The sequence below is a fragment of the Crinia signifera genome, chromosome 2 (genome assembly GCF_055691185.1).
Source record: "Crinia signifera chromosome 2, ASM5569118v1, whole genome shotgun sequence".
NCBI classification, from domain to species: Eukaryota; Metazoa; Chordata; class Amphibia; order Anura; family Myobatrachidae; genus Crinia; species Crinia signifera.
In genome coordinates, this window is record NC_139218.1 from 354,927,015 (window position 1) to 354,949,612 (window position 22,598).

General features: G+C 44.8%; 1 long non-coding RNA gene across 1 annotated transcript in view; it reads right to left on the reverse strand.

Moving 5' to 3' along the window:
• Positions 1-17,500: 17,500 nt before the first annotated feature.
• LOC146059183 (uncharacterized) overlaps positions 17,501-22,598 on the reverse strand; it is a 106,807-nt gene continuing 101,709 nt past the window's right edge. The window contains exon 5 of the long non-coding RNA XR_014470168.1: positions 17,501-17,956. This is a non-coding gene — a long non-coding RNA (uncharacterized LOC146059183). The remainder of the gene's footprint in view (positions 17,957-22,598) is intronic.

Here is a 22,598-nt window from a genome sequence, read left to right on the forward strand (position 1 = left end):
AGGCGGAACTAGTGGCGGTGCTAGGGGGCACCAGCCAAAATCTTGCCTAGGACGTCATTTAGGCTAGGGCCAGCTCTGTTCTGAGTAGTCCTTCTTATGTGAATACCTCACTTGGGAATCTAGACCCCCCCCCTTGGGCTATTGGAGGAACCACAAGGCCGTTAGGATATCAGACAAGATGGCTTACTAATGCGTATTAGCAGAAACCTTTAGGGCACATAGGGGGTTATTCTGGGTCACTCGCAAAGGCAAATTCACTCTCAGATGGACAAAGCCATATGCACTACAGGTGGGCCTAATGTAACATGCAGAGAGAGTTACATTTGGGTGGGGGGTGTACTTCAAACTGCTATCTATATTGCAGTGTAAAAATAAAGCAGCCAGTATTTACCCTGCACATAAACAAAATAACATCTAACTCTCTCTGCACATATTACATCAGCCCCACCTGCAGTGCACATGGTATTGTCCATCTGAGAGTGAATTTGCCTTTGCGAGTGAACCAGAATAACCCCCTATGTGCCTAAAGGTTTGTGCTAATAGGCATTAGTAAGCCATCAAAATATTTGAGGTTAATAATAACTTTTTTTTCCTGTCTCCAGCCAAAATGGGCTAACAAAAAAACATGTACTAATATTTTCCATTGTAGTCATGTGATTATACAATTTATAATTAACCTTGAGTTTTAATTAATAGGACATTGATGATTAACTTGATTATCAAACAATGACTTAACTACATGTATTAATTGTTCATCAAGGTCTGTTTAGGTTACACATTTAAAATATATGAATGTTTTGCAGATATAACTACAGTCTCATTTGGTAAATAATAGTTTACAAACAATCAGATAATGCTACATACTATTATATTGGCTGCTTAGTACACATGGAAGTGCAGCACAATCCAACATACTGCCACTGTAAAGAAAGAATGGTACTTGTTTCCTATCTGGGCGCCCACTAAGTTAATTGCGCACCATGCTATTCTCCGTAGAGAAATCGGATCGCATCGCATCGTACACATACACGATATTAAACGATGCGATGCGATGCGATCCGATTCGATTTCCCATAGGAAACAATGTTAAATGGCTCAATTTAGCCAAATTATCATAGGAACAATAGTAAATGGGCCAAAAACACCCCTGAACATTGAAATGTCCCCCCAAAAGTAGTTGACGCCACCCCGCCATCAACGTGAACCCGAAGCGTGGCGAGCGCAGCGAGCCCGCGAGGGGCGGCGGTACGCGTCCTCCGACCTTTTCATGCCCTACTATCCACGTCGGCGTGGAGTGAGAATAGAATAGTGTGGCGAGCGCAGCGAGCCACCGAGCCCGAAGCGTGGCGAGCGCAGCGAGCCCCGCGAGGGGACGCGGATACCTTCACAGGTAAACGCGTCCCTTCGCGGGCTTCCCAGGTGTCCGCGTCGCCCGCGAGGGGACGCGTATAACTGTGAAGGTATCCGCGTCCCCTCGCGGGGCTCGCTGCGCTCGCCACGCTTCGGGCTCGGTGGCTCGCTGCGCTCGCCACACTATTCTATTCTCACTCCACGCCGACGTGGATAGTAGGGCATGAAAAGGTCGGAGGACGCGTACCGCCGCCCCTCGCGGCCTCGCTGCGCTCGCCACGCTTCGGGTTCACGTTGATGGCGGGGTGGCGTAAACTACTTTTGGGGGGACATTTCAATGTTCAGGGGTGTTTTTGGCCCATTTACTATTGTTCCTATGAGAATTTGGCTAAATTGAGCCATTTCACATTGTTTCCTATGGGAAATCGAATCGGATCGCATCGCATCGTTCAATATCGTGTATGTGTACGATGCGATGCGATCCGATTTCATTACGGTGCCGTACGTAGAAAACCTGGGCGCCCAGATAGGAAACAAGTACCGAAAGAATTTATCACTCCCTACTGCAGAGGTAAGTACCATGGTCTGGGCAGCGGCCCAGACCATGGTACGTACCTCTGCAGTAGGTACAGGGCTCCCAGGGGAACTGGCCTTCCTGTTCCCTCCTCACCCCAGGGCAGAAGCAGCTACTGCTGCCTGAGACAGGGAACAGTGGGACAGATGTATTGAGCCTGGTGAAGTGATAAAGTGGAAGGTGATAACGCAGCAGCCAATCAGCTCCTGTCAAGTAACAGACTGGGTTTGAAAAATGACAGGAGCTGATTGGCTGCTGCCTTATCACCACTTTATAACTTCACCATGGTTAATACATCTGCCCAAGTGTGACATTAAAGGACCCATTCTTATGCTCTATTATATGAAACAGTCCAAGCTCATGGCATGTCAGGATATGAAGCCCTAAGAATCCACGTTAAGTGTTAGATAGACATCAGCATCGGGGAGAGTCTCTTCTTCAGGAAAAAGAAATAAAGGCAAGCTGCTCAGATGGCACAGGGAAGAGGCGAGAGAAGGTTGGCACTCACCTCTGAATCAGGTCGGGGGGGGGGGGGGGTGATTTGCAGCTCACCTCCATCCAGGGGGGGACGCCTGCTCCTAATTTCCACCCTCCAAATGCCTGAAGCTGCCTAGTGGCGGAGCTAGCCCTGTCTCTAGGTGCTTGTGCACAAAGAGAAAAATTGCAACTTTACACTGGGTTTTAAGGCCCACTTGAGCACAGGAACAGAATGGACAGAACAGACACAAGAGGTTCTATCCTTTTCAGCTTGCCTTAATATCTGCCACAGAGTCATCTGCAGAGAGAGAGATAAAAACAACCAACCACAGTTTTCAAACTACCCTATTGTGCACCATCCACTGATAGTGTACTAACCACAACATTAAATCATAAATAATTGCTAACGGTGCCCATACACGGTGCAATAATTGTATGCATTTTGGTCTAGATCGCATTGCATGCAAATCGCATGCAATTTGCGTGCCATGCAATTGGGACCTATTTCAAAAAGTATGTGCGGCACATTCTTTATGATCTTTGCAATGGGATGTGTGCGGGAGCATGCATCGCACTCGCAAATCGCACCATGTATGGGTACCGTAAGACAATGTAGAAGTGTAATAGTTATAGCCTTCTATTGCAACATGGGCCTGGTCTTTCACAGGACCTACTGATTTTTTTTATTCTAAGGAGCTTAAAGTATGTTCCTTTCATTTATTTATTCTTTACTGTCCAACTTGATTATTGTAATCTGCAGATGAAGAACTACTGTACTAACAATACCTAGAAACACCCTGAACCCATCTGGAGGTTGAGCCTTCGGATTTGAGACTCTTTGAACTCAGCACAGCCTCCACTCTAGAATCGGTACTTATATGTTAGTTGGGCGCCCACTAAGCTAGTTGCTTCGTTTTCCACGTCCGCTCGCCATGCTTCGGGCTCGCCACACTATATAACGTCAACTCCATGCCGACATGGATAGTGGGGGTATGAGCCTACTATCCATACTATCCATTTCGAAGGATTCTAGGGTACTTATATGTTAGTTGGGCGCCCAGCCCAACTAACATATAAGTACCCTAGAATCCATCGAAATCTCAAGCCATACCTATTTACTTAAAAAAAAAAATATGTAAATGTAAAGCACTTTGAGTCCTACTAGGGGAAAATTATTTTTTATTATTAAAATGACATACTGTAGGGAACAGTAAACACCTCAGGCCCCTATGTGACTGGTGCCTGACAAGCAACACCTATTTTATTGCCTTTGGCCTCCTAGGCATCCATTCACTTCTGTAAGTGGTATTACAGCCACCCACTCCTGGACCTCTCTACAGCATTTGACACGGTTGACCATGGGATTTTAATTGAGCGCTTGAAGAATTTCTGTGGTCTGGGTGGCACAGTCCTTAGCTTGTTCAAAACAATTTTCACTGGCAGGTCACAGAGAGTTTCATCGGGAGTATACTCTTTGCCACCAGTGCAGTTGTCTTGTGGTGTCCCACAGGGTTCTATTCCATCTCCCATGCTTTTTGCAGTATACATGTGTGACATCCCCTAATAGGGGTAAAAGTACCTGTGTAAATAGAGTTAAAGCCAGAAGCTTGTATATAGCCCTGTGTGTAGAAAGGTTATAAATTGCTCCAATGTGTATGTACAGGTGGCTGCCCTGATATGAGTAGTAGCCCAGTAGCCATGGATAGTCACAGACTTGTATAGATATCTGTATGTTGGTGCAAGACTATACAGCACCGCCAGCCTGGGGAATGAATGGGGCCAGGCAGGTAGACTGAGGAACTGTGCTATTCGGACGCCAAATTTAACATTAAATTGATACAGTCACAGAGTACTGCTGTCCCCGCGCCCTGGACTGTCTGAGAGGGGGAAAGTATCTACCAATAAAGTTGGCCAGAGCGTGAGGAGGACAGGGGAGAACTGCGCGCGGCTGAGGGGTTAAAAGGAGCAGCCGTTGACTGCTGTGGCGCAGTTCGGAGCAGAGGGTTAACAAGGCAGAGCTACGCAGTTCTGAAGCGTGACGGAGGCAAGGGATACTTACTGCGAGGGCAGGCGACGAGGCTTCACCGGGCCACGGTGGTTGTTGCCGGTCCATGATTGCCTGACTTCCGAAGGACGGCTGATCCGGAAGGGGAGCTGACGCGACGGGGAATCCGTGGGAGGTGCCGATGACGCGGTGAGTGCGAGGAAACCCGCCCAGTCCAGCTCCATTACCGTCAGCGTATAGGCGGAGGTGCCGGAGGCTAGGGGAGTGACGTGGGAGGCACTGTGAGGATAAACCAACCCTCCCCGTCCAGCCCATTACAGTCAGCGTACAGGCAGAGTTGCGGGGGCTAAGGGAGTGACGTGGGAGGCGCAGTGAGGATAAACAAACCCGCCCCGTCCAGCCCATTGCAGTCAGCCAGATAGCCGGAGGTGCCGGAGGACTGAGTAAGTGACGGTGGAGGAGAAGTGATTGCAGTAGTATTCCGCCCCGTTCAGCCACATTACAGTAAGCCAGACTCAGGAGTGTGACAGGTCATTCTGGTGATGCTAGCAGGCTAAACCCGACTCCGGTCAGGGGACGCCCCTTCATTAGGGAAGGCTAGCCAACACAGCATAAGGAATCAAGTCAGACAGTACCTAGTGCAGCGAGAGTCCTAGGCAGAGCGTCATTGATACAGGAGGGCTAAACCCGACTCCGGTCAGGGGACGCCCACTTCAGAGTCGTCAGTATCATCTGGCAGGCTAAGACGGCCGATAGTGCCAAGCAAGACAGTAGAAGGCTTCAGCGGAATCCGAGCATCTACCAGGTGTCTCTAATCAATAACCTAGCCTGTGCACAGTGAAGAACAGTGAGGGTTCCCCCCTACATACTGTAGTAGCCAGAAAAGGGAACACATACAAACTGTTTATAAACCGAAGGGACTGACTCAGATAGAATAGAATCGGCTTTATTAAGGTTCATATATGTTTAATGGTGTTAGATACTATGTATGATTGTAATGCTTACCTGTTAAGACAAAGGTAGTAGTTCTTGAATATATAGGATCCTAGAAGTAAGAAAACGTTAATTAGTCAAGTAACATACACTTAGATAAAAGAAACATTATTACGCAATAATACCGTCAGTAAAAGTTAACATTTATAAAGCTAGGAAGGTTATGACTTATAATACTACAATTGTTTGACTAATTTAATTGGTAATAACTAAGGTAAGATTGGATGCTTTTGATGTAGGACCGTGGACGGCGAGCAGATATCCTACTTTGGAGTCACGTTCCGGTGAAATAAAAGTGTATCATATGATCTCTAAGTGAAACCAGTCCACATTTGGTTGTCGGATACGTTATTTATGTGATGTTGTTGGTATAAATGTTCCATTGAAACTGTTATAATAAAAACCTAGTAAGTATACTTACTGTGTCCTGCCTGAAAAGAGAAAGAAGTGGAATACTTACCTGGTCGCAAGGAGGGGTGACACATGCTTCCACTAGGTGACATAAGACGACATCATGGCCTGGTCTACCACTGCTATGCAGATGATACACAACTGTACCTGTCCTTTGCTCCAGGCACTGATAACACAATAACCACCTTAAATGGCTGCCTAGCTGAGCTCCAGGAGTGGATGAGTGCCAGTTGGCTGAGACTGAACCCAGATAAAACAGAAGTCCTGATGATAAATCACAGGACAAGACAGCAGCATAGTCAACAGACAAGTCTTAAGGTGGAGGGAACAGCACTAAAAAACACTGATCATGTGCAGAATCTGGGTTTTGTCCTGGATAGTGGCCTGACACTTAAACATCAGGTGTCAGCCACAATCAAATCCTAATTTTTTCACATGAGAAACTTAGCCAGAATCAAGCACTTAATTCCCTCAGAAGAACTGCCTAAAGTCATACATGGATTTATATCATCACACCTAGACTACTGCAATGCTCTCTACCTGCGTCTTCCAGCAAAAGAATTGCACCACTTGCAGCTGGTACAAAATGCAGCTGCCAGACTATTAACTAACCAGCCCCACTCCTGCCACATAACACCCATTCTCTACTACCTTCACTGGCTACCTGTAAAATGGCGAATCGTTTTCAAGATTGGCTTACATGATTTTGAAGGCCCAACATGAACAGGGCCCAAGGTACCTGCAACTGCTTCTGATTCCTTACTGTCCTACTCGATTACTACGATCCGTTGAAGAAGGCTTTCTAACAGTACCTAGAATCTCCCTAAATTCATCTGGGGGTCGAGCTTTCAACTTTGTTGCTCAAACTCTATGGAACTCTCTTCCTAGCACAGTGCGAGAAGCCCCCGCTGTAGAAACCATTAAAAATAGATTAAAGACGTAGCTATTTAAACAAGCATTTTACGGATATCTACTGTTAAGCTTGTTTTGTATTTTGAGCTGTAAAGACAATTGTAAAGCACTTTGAGTCCTATTGGGAAACAAGTGCTATATAAATATCATTATTATTACTATCTTTTGGGTAATCCAAAACAATGGTGAACGATTACTTGCAAAGTTATCTTTAAGGAATAGACAAAGAATTATTCTAAGACAGAGGGTGACATTTAATAGGATGCGCTTGTTTTTTTGCAATTTTTAGGCAACAATATGGCGTTATCGCACTTAACAGGGAGCACTAAGTCCCGTAATTCGCACATTTTGTGCGATAACTCGCACTTTAAAACTTGCCGGTTTCAATTCGCATTTTTATCGCATCCAGATGTTTTCCCATACAAAAGTATACACATCGCTTATTTAATGGAATGCGCAAATGGAATTCACATTTCAAAAGTGTCTAAAAATCGCCACTGGTGCAGACCAGGTCCTGATGGGCGAATTGACCCAAAAGCAACTTTGCTAAAGTGCAGAAATGGTTAATTTTCACAGAGGTGTCCTAATTTTTAATCATAAACTCCCCTACATATACCACAACATCATTAAGGATACCTGTGAGGGTTTGAAAGATGGAGATTGTGCAGAGTGGCTGGCTGTTTGTGACTTTGATCATGTGGAGGAGCTGCGCAGGAGGAGGGAGGAAGCTGCGCGCCAGATCCAGGTACCCCGTTTACTGCTTACTATACGTAGGTATCGTGCTAGGCTGTACCTGGACTCCCTCTCTGATCAACAGTTTGTGGAGATGTTTAGGCTGAACCGCAATAACCTGATGAACTTATTTGAGCAGGTGAGAGATGATTTGGACCCTTATGGGGGGGCCAACTATGCAGTGTCTGGGCTGCAGAAATGAATGTGTGCCCTCTACTTCTTGGCCACAGGCTCCACTCAGTCTGTGACATCATGGTCGTTGGGGGTCTCACAAGCCACTTTCTCTAAGCATTTCACTCAAGTGTTACTTGCTTTCAAGAAGTTGTGGTGCACATATATCAGATTCCCACGTTGTGAGTCCAAGAGGCAGGACCTTAAGGTGGCTTTCTATTGGCTCTCAGCATTCCCAATCATGCTGGTAGCCATAGATTGCACCCACATTGGGCTTCGGTCACCGCAAGTGAGGGGACACATCTCAATCAGTGTGGGCGTCACTCTCTGAAAGTGCAGGTGGTATGTGATGCCAACCTAAAAATCCTCAGTGTGGTTGCAGGCTACCCAGGGAACTGAGATGATGCCTACATTCTGCGTCATTCTGGCTACTTGGTAAGTACATTTTAATATATAGAAATGTTTGCCCACTATGCATAGTGCTACAATGTGTTCATTTACATACTAAACAATTATTGCACTCCTGTGTAGTGTGCCAATAGTGTGTAAGCTATACCCACAAATTAATCTAACCCTCAATCCCTTGTAAAGCTGATGGCAATCTGCCTAAAATATGGGCATGCTTGTTTGTAAAGCCACTAATAAGCAACAGTAAGTGTACCCTGTACTATAGGGCCTGTTTTTTTAAACTCTGAAGTGGCACTTCGTGTGTAGTCTCTTCTGATATGTGCAATATATAGGTGGAATCAGTACCTCTCCTTTAGCAGACTTCTTTCAATATTGGTGTTGTCCCCCTTGCTCATGTAAAACCAATGCACATATGTTACCATATACTGTACTGACCTCATCTTTTCTTTAAAAGTGACTCAGGATATGGGTGTCTCCCGTGGCTCATGACACCTCTGCATTCTTCGGAAGGCCCTGCACAGCACCACAATAACGATGCACACATTGCCACCCGCAGTGTTGTGGAAAGCACCTTCGTGGTGCTGAAAAGTCGCTTCAGGTGTTAGGACAGGTCATCAGGTATACTGCTTTACCACCCAGCAAAAGTAGCGATGATTGTCCAGGCTGCATGTGACACAACATTGCCCTTTCCGAACCATGTTATGTGGAGGATGGCAATGCAGCAGTCGTGCAGGAAGCTGAAACTACCCAACCTACGGTAGTGAGGGGTACGCAGAGGGGGGATCTGATGCGTAGGGAGATCATAAGGCGCTATTTCTCAGGTAATTGCATTTATAAACTAAACTACCATGTACAGTACCTTTGGTGTAAGTGTGTATGTATACCATAAACCATTTGCAATATATTATCACCAATATTTAGGGGAGTAGTCAGAGCCCAATGAAAGAAGCTGCTTAACCTGAGGTATCCCTTGGTGATTACATGCTGGTAAGTACATCTTTACAATGCTGTATGGGAATTTTTCTAAAAAACAAAAACAACAAATTAGTTCAACACCCGCACTGCACAGCACCATAGTGGATGAGAGCATTTTATTTTAGTTACCCAAATAATTAGAATTTAAATAACCACAGAGACATTTTGCTGTAAAGGAACATCTTTACTAATGAAAACATATATTTTTGGGTGCAACTACTGGCCCATACATTTTTGAAAAAAAAATCTGCTTGACATAACTGTAGCATAACAGAAATACACATGTTCAACTTGTACTATAATTTTTTCTCTACCTATTTACGAGCACATCCCCCCTTTGCCCCAGACCCAAGGCCACCCCTGGTTCCTGTATGTAATGAGTGTGCTACCTCATGATGTCGATGGTGTGTGGGGTGCTTGGGTGGGTGTGTTTTGCTGGGGTGTCACCACAGTTGACAGCCTTGGCGTGATAGTTGTCGCTGTGTTTTCTTCCTCAGGTGTGAAGGCTTCGACTAGGTGAAGATGTTGTTATTTATCTGCTTCCATCATTTCTGCTGTTTCCGTTGGTTGCACCACTAGTTGTGATGATCCTGTGTAAGAAAAGAAATGGGTAAGTATTCCACCATAATTGTGCAGTACTGTTCAGTAACACATGTACCCCTGTAAGAAATGTCATGCTAGGATTTATAGTTTGCCTGATGGGTGCTTCACATTACATTATTAACCGTTGATATGTAGTGGGTGCAGGGGCAGATTTGGACTGCAATCCAGCCCGGGAGAAGAACTATTGCAGCAGCCCGGGGGGGGTGTGTAATGTCGGGGGGAGCAAGGTGGTGGGCGGTGTTTGTTATGTGGGGGGGGGGCTCACCTACTCTGCTGCCTCCAGGTGGGGAACGGGAGCAGTGGGAGCACGCGCTGCCGCCGCACACGAGGTCCCCTCCCATGCCCATTTTGGATGTGGGCAAAGTGCAGTCCAGAGGGAGTGCGGCCGGCCCGGTTTTACGGCGTTTTGGGCCGGCCCACCGGGAAATGGCCCGATTTCCCGGTGGGCCAATCGGCCCCTGAGTGGGTGTAAATCACTCCATGGCATGGCCAGCATATCCAGCACTTTAATGTGCTATTTAGTTTGCCATTACCGAATATGACATTGGTGCAATGAGCCTGTATTAATATTTAAACATGCTGCATAAAGGTCTTTAAACAATGTAGTTGACATTGAACCTATATTTGGATTACAGTAGGGTGCAGGAGTAGATTGTAGTGTAGCCTATTGTGCATGGTACATGGGTGTGTGTACTGTATGTGTAATGGTCTTTCATTCCTTTTGCTTACCTGCAGCCTCTGAATCCGGGCATACACGTAGTCCTGAGTGTGGTGCGTGAGCACTTCAGGATTGATGATTGCAAACAAAATGTTGGACAGCCGTTACAAATATTGCTTGGACAGCATTTCTTACCAGCATGCATCATAAAAAAAAATCGTGTTTTTACCCCTGGGCCACACATGGGTCATGGTGACCAAATATTTGTGGGCAATATCCTGTTTTTTTTTTTTTTTAAACCATTAAAAACAATTATATTTGTACATAAATGCCTGCAATAATGCTGTATGGAGGCTGAGCAATTTAAAACTGTAACAGAATTCGTTGGGAATTTGTCCAATACCAGCAGGTGTGGAACTACATGACCCAGCATCACCCACAATTTCAATCTATGACCATGACATGTTACCCTTGCTGGGATATGTAGTTCCACAGCAGCACTATTGTTATGCAAATATTACAAGAGAGCATTACGGTTAAAAAACATTGCAATGTATGATGTACATGAAAATGTGTGAACACTCACCAGCTTGGGGTGGCGTTGCTGGCCTATCTGTGTCCGCCACATGGAGCCCAGGAAGGACCTCTGATGTGACAACTTGTTTGAGATCATTCTCCTAGGAGGTATATGTCACGGGTTGGGTGGTGCCTCCTCCAGTGCGGCTGGACTCTTTGTTTTCGGTAGCCATCTTTGCGGTGAATAGGTTTTTAAATATCATGAAAGCGCATATTGACATTTGTAACACTTCTTCTGTGGGTGGTAACTGCATTCACTGCGCCTGTAATAGAGTCCCACATGGCCCTCTTCCACTGCACAGTGGTTGTGTTGTTGTGCTTCCTCAGCAGCCTGTCAAATACAGGGACTATGGCGCGGACAAGGGCCACATTTTCCTTGTTGGTAAATCGCATCTTACGGCAACTTTGGGTGCTGGCACTTTCTGCTTCCTCCTCCACCTCCTCTGTGGACATGTCCCTCTCCTCCTAGAGGGCAGGCTCACCCTCCTCCTACTCAGCTCCATCTTCCTCCACCTCCTCCGCCTGCTCCTCCGGGGTCCAGGCTGGCCCAGGTCTTGATGTGGCCATGCTGCCTGGCACACTGCTGCCTCTCCCTCTCACAGTGCTGGCTCTTAGTGTGCCTCTGCTGCCTGGCTCCTCTGGCACTGCTGCTGCCTGTGACTGTGCCACTGCTCCCTCTGCCACCTCCGTTCACTGCCACTCCTATCCCAGACATAGCTCAACTCCTCTCCATGGTCCTTACTACCTTTCAAAGGACAAAATGGTGCCTGTGCCTCTTTATATAGGCGGTGTGATGCATAATGTAGGGGACTTAGGTGGGCCAATAGGTTAGGGGGTTATTTGGCATGCGGAGGCAGTGTTGCGATTTCCTGTTGGTCAGAAAATCGCACATGGCCGGAAGCGGAAATGCACTTTACTGGGTCGCATCACATCGCATCTCTTCCCACTTTTTTGAATTGAAAAAGTGTGATTTCAAAATGTTACTAAAAATCGCACTCCATTAAATGTCACCCCGAAATGTCTAAATTTGATGTCAGTGTCTTTCTTCAGGTCACATAAATGTCCTGTCAAAGTGCATCACAATATCCTTGGTCCAAAAGCTATTTAGTATCAAAGTATCAAACATTCCTATGGCTAATACCTCTTTAAAACCAAAAAGCTGGGTAGCACCCAGGATTTTGAATGTGGCTTCAACCTGGGTGTGAGCCGGCATGTCACCCTTTTACACCAGACTCCCCATCCGGCAGAATGCCAAGCAGGTGATAGCAGAAGTGGCGGCTCCTAAGCAGGTGCTTGGAGATGAGAACATCTCCAAGCGCCAGCAATTTCATTGCAAGTGAACTGGACCTGGGTCGCAACCACCGGAGTTACCTGTTTACACTGCATTGCAAGTGAAGTTGAATCTGGGATCAACCCTGCTCACTACCTGGGGTGAAATCCCTGGTCGCTGGACCAGGCATATTTGAACTGGGTGCATTTACACTGTATGTAAACCCGGGTTTTTGTGCCCTACTGTGCAAAAACCTGGGTTATTTCAGGCAGTGTAAAAGGAGAACAAGATATCCACCAGCAAGAGTGCCGGATGGTGACAGGAAAAGAGCATGTCTTTTGTTGAGGTGTGTTCAAACTAGAATCTAAATTGCATTGTAAAAATAAAGCAGCCAGTATTTTCCATGCACAGAAACAAAAAACTCAAATCTAACTCGGTCTGCACATAGTTACATAGTAGGTAAGGCTGAAAAAAGACTTGCGTCCATCTAGTTCAACCTGGTATAGATATCCATTGCTGATTTGGTAGGTTCTGGTATTTTACAGACAAATTATATTTCTTATTTGTACCCATGGATGTTTTTCTCCAGTAAATGTTTGTCCAACTTTGCCTTGAACGCATTTAATGAGCCAGCCGTTACCACCTCTCTGGGAAGAGAGTTCCAGAGTTTGACTGTTCTGACCGTAAAGAAATTCTTTCTACTTGCTGAATGAAATCTTTTTTCTTCTAATCTATACTCATGCCCTCGCGTCCTAGATTCCTTTCTAGTAGAAAATAGGGTGTGTGACAGTTCCTTATATTGGCCCTTGATATACTTGTACATGTTGAGCATGTCCCCCCTTAAACGTCTCTTTTCTAATGTAAATAGTCCCAAATTGCTTAATCTCTCCCCGTAGCTTAAATTCTCCATTCCCCTAATAAGCTTTGTTGCTCGCCTTTGGACTTTTTCTAATTCTATGATGTCCTTTTTATAGTGTGGGGCCCAGAACTGTACTCCGTACTCTAGGTGAGGTCTCACCAATGCTTTATATAGTGGCATAATTACCCTTGAGTCCCTAGTTTCCATTCCCCTCTTAATACATGCCAGAATTTTGTTGGCCTTTTTTGTAGCTACATTACAATGGGCACTACAAACTAGATTGCTGTCTATTTGGACTCCTAGATCCTTTTCAAGTATGGAATTACCCAGTTCCTCTCCGCTAAGGTTGTAACTTGCACACTGGTTGTGTCTCCCAAGGTGCATAACCTTACATTTATCTACATTGAACCTCATCTTCCATTTTTTTGCCCACTCATCTAGAATTGCAAGATCATTTTGAAGCATGGTGACATCTTCTGGTGATTTTATGACTTTGCTAAGTTTTGTATCGTCCGCAAAGATGGATACATTGCTGAGTAACCCTATCCCAATATCGTTAATAAAAATGTTAAACAAAATGGGCCCCAAAACCGAACCCTGGGGCACTCCACTTAGTACCGGTATCATATCTGATACGGTACCATTCACAACCACTCTTTGTTCTCTATTACATAGCCAATTCCCTACCCATCTGCAGATATTTTCACCCAATCCTAGGTTCTCCATTTTATTAATCAATCTCTTGTGTGGGACAGTATCAAATGCTTTAGCGAAATCTAGGAAAATAACATCTACAGCATTTCCATTATCGAGGTTTTTGCTAACCTCTTCATAGAACCCTAGTAGATTAGTTTGGCATGAACGATTTTTCACGAACCCATGTTGGTTAGTACTGAGTAGACGGTGATGATCTAAATATTCCTGGATACCATCCCTTAAAAATCCTTCAAATAGTTTACCCACAATTGATGTTAAACTAATGGGTCTGTAATTAGCTGGATCTTCCTTTTTTCCTTTTTTGAATATTGGCACTACCTCTGCTATTCTCCAATCTTTTGGTACTATACTTGACGATAGTGACTTGCTAAAGATATAATGTAGGGGGGTAGCTAGTTCATCCCTTAATTCCATTAATACCCTCGGATGAATCCCATCTGGCCCTGGTGACTTATTTGTTTTGAGTTTGCTTAGCCTCAGTATTATTTCCTTCGGCGTGAAATCCACAATGAGATCTGTCTTATTTGTCCCGTTTGTGGTAAATGTTCGTTCCACAGTCTGCTCTCCCTTAGTAAATACTGATGAGAAGAACTCATTTAACAGTTTTGCTTTTCCCTTGTCCTCAGTAACACTTTTTCCACTAGTATCAGTTAGTGGGCCTATGTTTTCCTTAATTAAACGTTTACTATTTATGTATTTAAAAAACTTCTTTGGGTTGGTTTTGCTTTCAGTGGCTATGCACTCTTCATATAATATTTTAGCTGCTTTGATTACCCCTTTACAAGTTTTGTTTGATTCTTTGTATTTTGCGAACGCCTCCTCATTCAAGTTATTTTTATAGAATTTAAAGGCTCTGGTTTTATTGTTGATAGCTGACCTTACTTCTTTGTCCAACCATGGTGGCTTTTTTTTGTTGAATTTACATTTAGTTACTTTAGGAATGTATTCAATAGTTAGTGAATCAAGCACCTTTTTTAGAGTATCCCACATTTCCTCTGCATTTTTTCCCTCCATAACCGTTTCCCACCCAATTCCTGTTAGGGCTTCCCTGAATAATTCAAAGTTCGCTTTTCTGAAGTTTAGTATTTTTGCAGATCCTTTTTGATGTAATTTACTGAAGTTGATTTCCAGTGAAACCATATTGTGATCACTATTCCCTAATTGTTCAATTACTTTTGTGTTTGAAACTAAGTCTGTGTTATTTGTTAATACTAAGTCCAAGAGCGCCTCATCACGAGTTGGAGTTTCTACCGTTTGTGTAATAAACTGGTCTTTAAGTAAGCTTAAGAACCCATTGCTTCTTGCTGATTTACCTGTTTCGTTTTCCCAATCAATGTCGGGTAAATTAAAATCCCCCATAATTAATACCTGACCCTGATTTGATGCTTGTTTGATTTGGTTTAAAAGAAGAGACTCTTCCCTTTCATTTATATTTGGTGGCCTATAGCATACCCCTATTATAAATTTGTTTTTTGGTCTCTTATTATTGTCGGTTATCTCTGCCCACACTGTCTCCGAGTTGTCGTCTTCCAGGTCTGTGCTCATATTTTTCTCACATGATGTTAAGTTATTATTTACATATAGGCACACCCCCCCGCCCCTTCTATTTTCCCTGTCTTTCCTGTAGAGTGTATATCCCTCCATGTTTAATGCCCAGTCATGCGACTCATTACACCATGTTTCTGTTATACCAATGATGTCGTAGTCATCCCTACTGATCACCGTTTCAAGCTCCCCGATTTTACTCACTAAGCTTCTTGCATTAGCCAGTAAGCATTTTAATTTATGTTTATTTTATAGATATGGCTCTAATATTGTGATTAGTTTCACCCCAGGACCCATTTGAATTCTTTACTAGCTTCCTCTTTCCCCTCTCCCCTTCAATAGACTCTCTACAGGCCTCCCCACCATGCACACTGCCTGCCCTCTCCATAGTTCCTGGAATTCTTCCTCTGTCATTCCCTCCTTCCCGTATACTAAGATCATCTGTACCTAAGAACTGTAATGGGGTAACGTGACTGTTACAACATAAGATTTTATTACATGACATTCCTGATGCACCCTGAGAGTTACCCCCGATTATACCCTTGTTATGTCCCAGGACTTTGTCTATGTCTCCGTCCCCCCCCCCCCATCTCCTTCCCCCATATGATTCCTGATCCCAGTCCGGCTTCTCTCCCTGATGGTCCCATAATGTCTTGCTGCCCCCACCCCCCCGTCGCCATGTTACATCAGCCCCACCTATATACTGTAGATAGATAGATAGAGAGAGAGAGAGAGAGAGAGAGAGAGAGAGAGAGAGAGAGAGAGAGAAAGAAAATACCATTGCACTAATTATAATGGGGTACATTTATGTTTTGTGGAAGATCAAATTTATTAATTTGTGCGGTACTTATGTATTATCTGGGCTACCATGTTAAATGCACCCCATTTTTTCATACCCCTACTATCCAACTACGCATGGAGTTGATTTTATATAGTGTGGCGAGAGCAGCGAGCCGCCGTGCCCGAAGCGTGGCGAGCGCAGCGAGTCTCATAACAAAAACGGGAGCCCAGATATTACATAAGTACCGTTGCAGTCAACCACTGACCAGATAGTTCTCCAGCAGAGTTGCATCTCATGACTATGGCATAAGTTGTAGAGTGTTCAAGTTAAATAGCCATTATTACCAGTTATTTATATACAGATGGAGCAGGGCTTGTTATTGCTGGCGGAGCGCCAGGACCGTGTCCCTGGCGATCCGCCAGCAATCTGGCGCTCTGGCTGAATGAGACGCTCGTGCGTCTCCCACGCACGAGCGTCTCAATAGCCGGGCGGCGAGGCGGCGCGGCGGGTGCAGTCCTGCCCGTCTCCAGCTTCAGGGAGACGGGCAGGGCTGCGGGGGGCTGCGGGGGGGCGGTGTGGACCGGCGGGGACCCGGGGAAGCCGGCGGGGACCCGGGCAAAAGCTCCGTCGGAACGGGACGCGCGTGCACCTCGTGCACGCGCGTCCCCTTCCGACATACAGATGGCGCGGGGCGGGGGATGGCGGGTGGCGAGTCCTCCGCCATCCCCAGCAAAGACAAGCCCTGCGCTATCTGTAGCGCAAGAATATTCTGCAGCGCTTTACAGAGAATATTTGATCATTCACATCAGTCCCTGCCCCAGTGGAGCTTACAATCTATATTCCCTGTAAGTAAAAAAACAAAGACATTGTTTCCCCCAGCTCACTGAATGGTATTAGTAACCAATCTTGAACACTACATGATAATAGAATTCAGAGATATTGGTTACTTTATCATATACCTGCGCAGGTGTATGATATGCCCCCCAAGCCACGTCAAGGCTTCTCTGTATATTGGGGGTCCCTAGCACTATATCTAGGTGCAGGGTGCGGCACCCCAAAACTATCATAAGCTAGAAAACCCAGCGCGGCACGCCAGTGAGATACTATAGTGTTAATAAATATTAGTGATAGGAAGCCGAAGCTATATATAAAGAGAGAGATAATATATATATATATATATATATATATATATATATATATATATATATAAAAAAATGAAATGTAATTAAAATAGTAGAGAAATAGTGTTAGTGAGTGAAAGAAAAAAATGTGCTAAGTGTTAATATAATGTAGGGGCATGCCACACTAAAGCCACCCAGCTCAACCAGTCCAGGGGCACCACAACCCACACCCCCGTTACCCTAAATTGGGTCTACGATTAACTAGCAAGGAGCCACATGATAATGGCTCCTTACTTGATATATCTGAACTAAGAGCTACCTACCTTGGAGAAACCCCAGACTACTCCATGTGGCATATCAGGACCTGCATCTCCTCCTAATACCAGCTCCTTTCTGCCTCTAACAACACACATACAGATAGTGGTAGAAGCTCAATTAGTTCAGTAATACCACTCAGGTGCATGAGGGAGGGGTTAATACTAAGTAAGTAAAAAAATAAATTGTTTCCCCTAGCTCACTGAATGGTATTAGTAACTAATCTTTAACACTACATGATAATAGAATTCAGAGATATTGGTAACAAGACTAGATATATCAGGCAATAGCTCACAGTGCAGAGATCAAAAGCAGGTGAAGAACCAGAAACATAGAATGTACCTGTACCTGTGATGCTCAAATGGCACTTTATATGAGTACATACAGGGTGAAGAGCCGTAGGTTCATCCAGCTTTATGACAGTGCTTCATAAATGTGGGTCATTGGATTTTATGGCACCACTCACATCTTCTTGTTGAGGTTATTTTTTCTGATGTAACGTACTGTTTAAAATAACAAACATTTTTAACTTCAGACGGCTTTTTTAAATCTCTTTATTTAACAAGTACAAGGGGCCAAATGTAATAGGGTGAGAGTTTCAGAAAGTGAGAGATTTTGGGAGAGTTTTCCCATGTTTTTTAAAGCAGCAATCAATTACATGGCAAAATCAACCTGTGTTTGCAGTGTAATTGATTGCTGCTTTAAAAACATGGGAAAACTCTCCCAAAATCTCTCACATTCTGAAACTATCACCCTATTACATTTGGCCCCTTTAAGGTGTTAGAAAATTAAGCGGTAAAGACAAATCATATAGCAGACAAGAAAAAAAGGTACTTATGTAGTAACTGGGCTGCCGATTTCTAAATCGGGTCGGATCGGGAGATCGCATCGCATCGCATGCGACCATGCGATTCGATGCGATGCGATGCGATGACCCGATTTTTCCATAGGAATCAATGTTAAAATGGACTGAGTCCATTTTAACATGGAATTCAATGGGAAAAATGGGTCCTTTTCATACCCCTACTATCCAAGTGGGCATGGAGTTGGATATAAACCTGTGGCGAGCGTAGCGAGCCACCGAGCCCGAAGCGTGGCGAGCGAAGCGAGCCCCGCGAGGGGACGAATACCGTCCCCTCGCGGGGCTCGCTTCGCTCGCCACACTTCGGGCTCGGTGGCTCGCTACGCTCGCCACAGGTTTATATCCAACTCCATGCCCACTTGGATAGTAGGGGTATGAAAAGGACCCATTTTTCCATAGGAATCATTTTAACATTGATTCCTATGGAAAAATCGGGTCATCGCATCCGATATCGCATCCGATATCGGATGCGATGCGATGCGATATCGCATCGCATCGCATCTGATTGTATGCCTTAACTTAAGGCATACAATCAAAAAATCGGCAGCCCAGATACTACATAAGTACCGAAAAAAATGTTAACATTGATGAACAGGCGGCACTCATGTGAGCTCCCCGAATTGGCAATAATATCTGGTGACCAGATATGGGGCTCTAGGGGGGTAAAAACAGTAGGTCAGCTATACAGCAATAATATTAAATCTTTCCACCAACTTCAGGAAGAATTTGACCTCCCTCGTAATACTTCTTCCATTTTCTGCAACTAAGGCACGCCCTACAGACCCAGTTTGTAGAAGCCCCTCCAAATATCGCCCCTTCACCTATTAAAATATTTGTCTCCAATTTGGTAAAAATAAAACAGTCTCGATTGCTCACTCCTTCTTACTGGCTAAGCATCAAACAGATCCATTACTGCCCCTGCGTCTAAGATGGGAGGCCAACCTGGGATCCTTGGGAGAGAAGGAATGGGATGCCACTAGGGAATTTCCACACCTTGCCACCACCTCAATCAGGTTCCAACAGATACATCTGTTCATATTGTATAGGACATCTATGACTCCGTCCCGTTTAGTGAAATTTTGGGGGTAGAAATTCGGGTGTGGATCTTTTTATCGACCATAGTTAGGTCGACAGTCATTAATTAGGTGGACACCGTTGGGTCAACATGTGGGAAGGTCGACAGGGTTCTAGGTCGACATGGGTCAATGTCGACAAGTGTCTAGGTCGACATGAGACAAGGTCGACATGGGTTTACTATTTTATTCTCCCACCACTCCCTAGTGGATGGTAGGGCATGAAATACCGCCTGTCAGCACATGTCGGCTCAAAAAACAGTGAAAAAACCCATGTCGGCCTAACCCATGTCGACCTAACGCATATGTCGACCTAAACCCATGTCGACCTAGAACCCTGTCGACCTTCCCACATGTTGACCCAACGGTGTTGACCTTATGACTGTCGACCTAAATGCAGTCGACAATATGACCGTATGCCAGAAATTCAGCCTCCTGTCCTAAATGTAACCGAGATCAGTGAACCTTCTGGCATCTTATTTGGGACTGCCCAGTAATCCAGGAATTTTGGTCCCAAGTAATTAACACCTTAAATGCCACAGGAGTATCGCGTGTACATCTCACTCCGTAAATCTGTATACTTGGTGCCACAGACACCGACTTATCTCCTAGGGCTACCAATCAATATGTTATTAATGCATGGGCCTTAGCAAAGGTGTGTATTGCCCATGCCTGGATGGCACAGGAGGGACCTATCTTCTCAGCCTGGAAGACCCTGGTCAACTACCATTCAGCATAAAAAATACATTCATAGGTCTAGAGGAACTCTTGCTAAACATGGTAAAATCTGGTCTGGATGGGCGGAGTCAATATATGCCACAGTATAATAAAATATCTGTATTCCCTTCATCTCATGGCCCAATGACGCTCAGTGATTGACTATCATTAAGGGAGACCATAGGCTCAAGGAGAAGAGACCTACGGGATTGTAAAGGGTCCCTAATTGGGAATCCCCCTATGGTGACACTGTGACCGTAACACTGTAGTGAAAATCCCATCAATTGAGGATCCCCTGTAGGCAATTATGCCCACAATATCCATACCCCCTCCACCTATAGATTTGTTTCGCAACCCACCGCCATCCAAACAATTATCAGTTTGAATCAGAACTTATTTTTTAATCCTACTTTCGTTTCTTGATTGTACTTCTATGTACACTTATATTTTTTTTCACGGTTTATTGAGTAAATTGTACACTTTAACGTGGCAAATCTTTATATCAGTCTTATTCTTCAACTTCTTACCCTCCAAACCTTATCAATGCACCCATTGATGATTGCGATGGCTGGATCGGTGGATTGGCCCGGCAGGTGTAGGGAAGAATTTGGCCCATTGCACCCGTTCCCAGTGGTGCATTGCAGTCCAGCTAGCGTGCGTCGCGTCATGTGGCCAGGCCCGCGGACCTGCACCCACACTCGGGAGCGGCCCTACTGTTTGGTAGAGATGCCCGGTGCATATGCTTTACAGATCTCCAGACCTCAGAGACTGCTGCAGCCAGGATCGGTGAGGGGAGCGGCAGTGGCAGGGAGCGGTGAATTTTTATTAATTATGGTGCGGTTAGTAACACCCACCCCGGTCTCCACGCACTCAGCGCCTGTAATTACACACCCTAGAAACTGTACCATTGAAAGTATAGAAATGGAGGTGTGGCCATGCCCCCTTTCCCGTGGCCAAGTCCCTTTCTGATTTTGTACCGATTTCTGACCCTCAGATGTTGGAGGGTATGTCATAGGTGCTAAATCTCAGGAGTGGATGTGGAATTCATCAACACATACAAGTTATCAACTCAGAAGCATTGTGTTTCAAACAACACCACACCTGATTTCATTGCTGTCATTGAGTATCAATGCAAACACATTCTAACATTATGGTGGAATCTTTAACAAATTCCAATCTTAGGTCTTTGGCACACCATACTGTAAGATGACATTTTTCAGCAATTTTGGAAATAAAAAAACCCCAATGTTTTCCCAGGCAACGCCGGGCGGGTCAGCTAGTGATGAATAAACGCATAATTCTAAATGAGGTCCTTAATCTTTCCCCGTTGTCTGAGATACATTACAAAAGCAGTGTTTCAGCCCCTCTAAAAAGTTATAGCAATGTTTTCAGATGATACGCTTCCACTAGTCATCGAAAGCTATCCAACAGTGTGCAACAGACTTTACATTATATAGGATTCCCTTTGGCTTCAGTGGACCTACTGGTGGTAAAATGAATGTGAAAGAAATGACTGAATAACAAGCCCCGTCCCTGGTGAGTACACACTGCTAGCTGTAATGTATTTCTCAAAGGTTACAGATCTCTACCTCTGATAATGTTGAAAAAGTTTACGTTCAGTTTCTACCTTGTGAGATTTGACCAGTTTAGCTAAATAGGCCAATGGCAACAGGACTAAAATAGGCACATTAATTGCCCTGTGGAATTTAAGTCATTTTCTCAGTGCATAATAACTATGTAGTAGCAATAAGATAGTTAATGTGGTTGCTAGGGTCAGCTGTATGGATTAAGAGCGAGGTGGAAAGTGCAGAATGTACTGGTTTGTTTGGAAATAAAATTGGAAAATTTGAAAGCTCTGAATGGAAGAAAATAAAAATAGGACACTAAAATAGCAAATATAGGAGAAATCTACAGACAAATACAGTGTTAATAGCAGCATGTTAAATTCTTATCATTTATTTTCATACTTTTCCAGTATTTTACTGCAGAAACATATACATCATTAAGATGGAAAATTCTCTTCCCTCTTACCCAATGCCAACAGCCGCACCGTTGGTTTTGGACCCCCTGCTGCTTATTTGGGTATTATGGGCCTAATTCATGTTTGTATGCAATGGTCGATTTTCATGCCACTGTAGACTGCGCATGTGCGGAGATAGCATTGTGGAGGGATGGTCGGGCTGTGCGCATTTCAGTGTATGTGCATGCGCTTGTTGCGTGCAGCCTCGGCGAACAGATTGTTCGCCGGGTGCACGCAAGCAATTTGCGGGCGGGGCGGAGAGGGGGGTGAGGCAGTGTGCTGCCCCATTACCATATGGGAAAGCCCAGCATTTCATGGATGTTCTCATGCTAATGAGGCATGACAAACAGGCAGGGGGGGGCAGCTGTTATCACCCAGCAGACACGCATCTGTAAGGTTGTTCCGAGGCAACCTTACATATGCGTGAGCCTTCGCCTTCATTCAATGGTTGGCGGCCATCGAATGATGGGGGC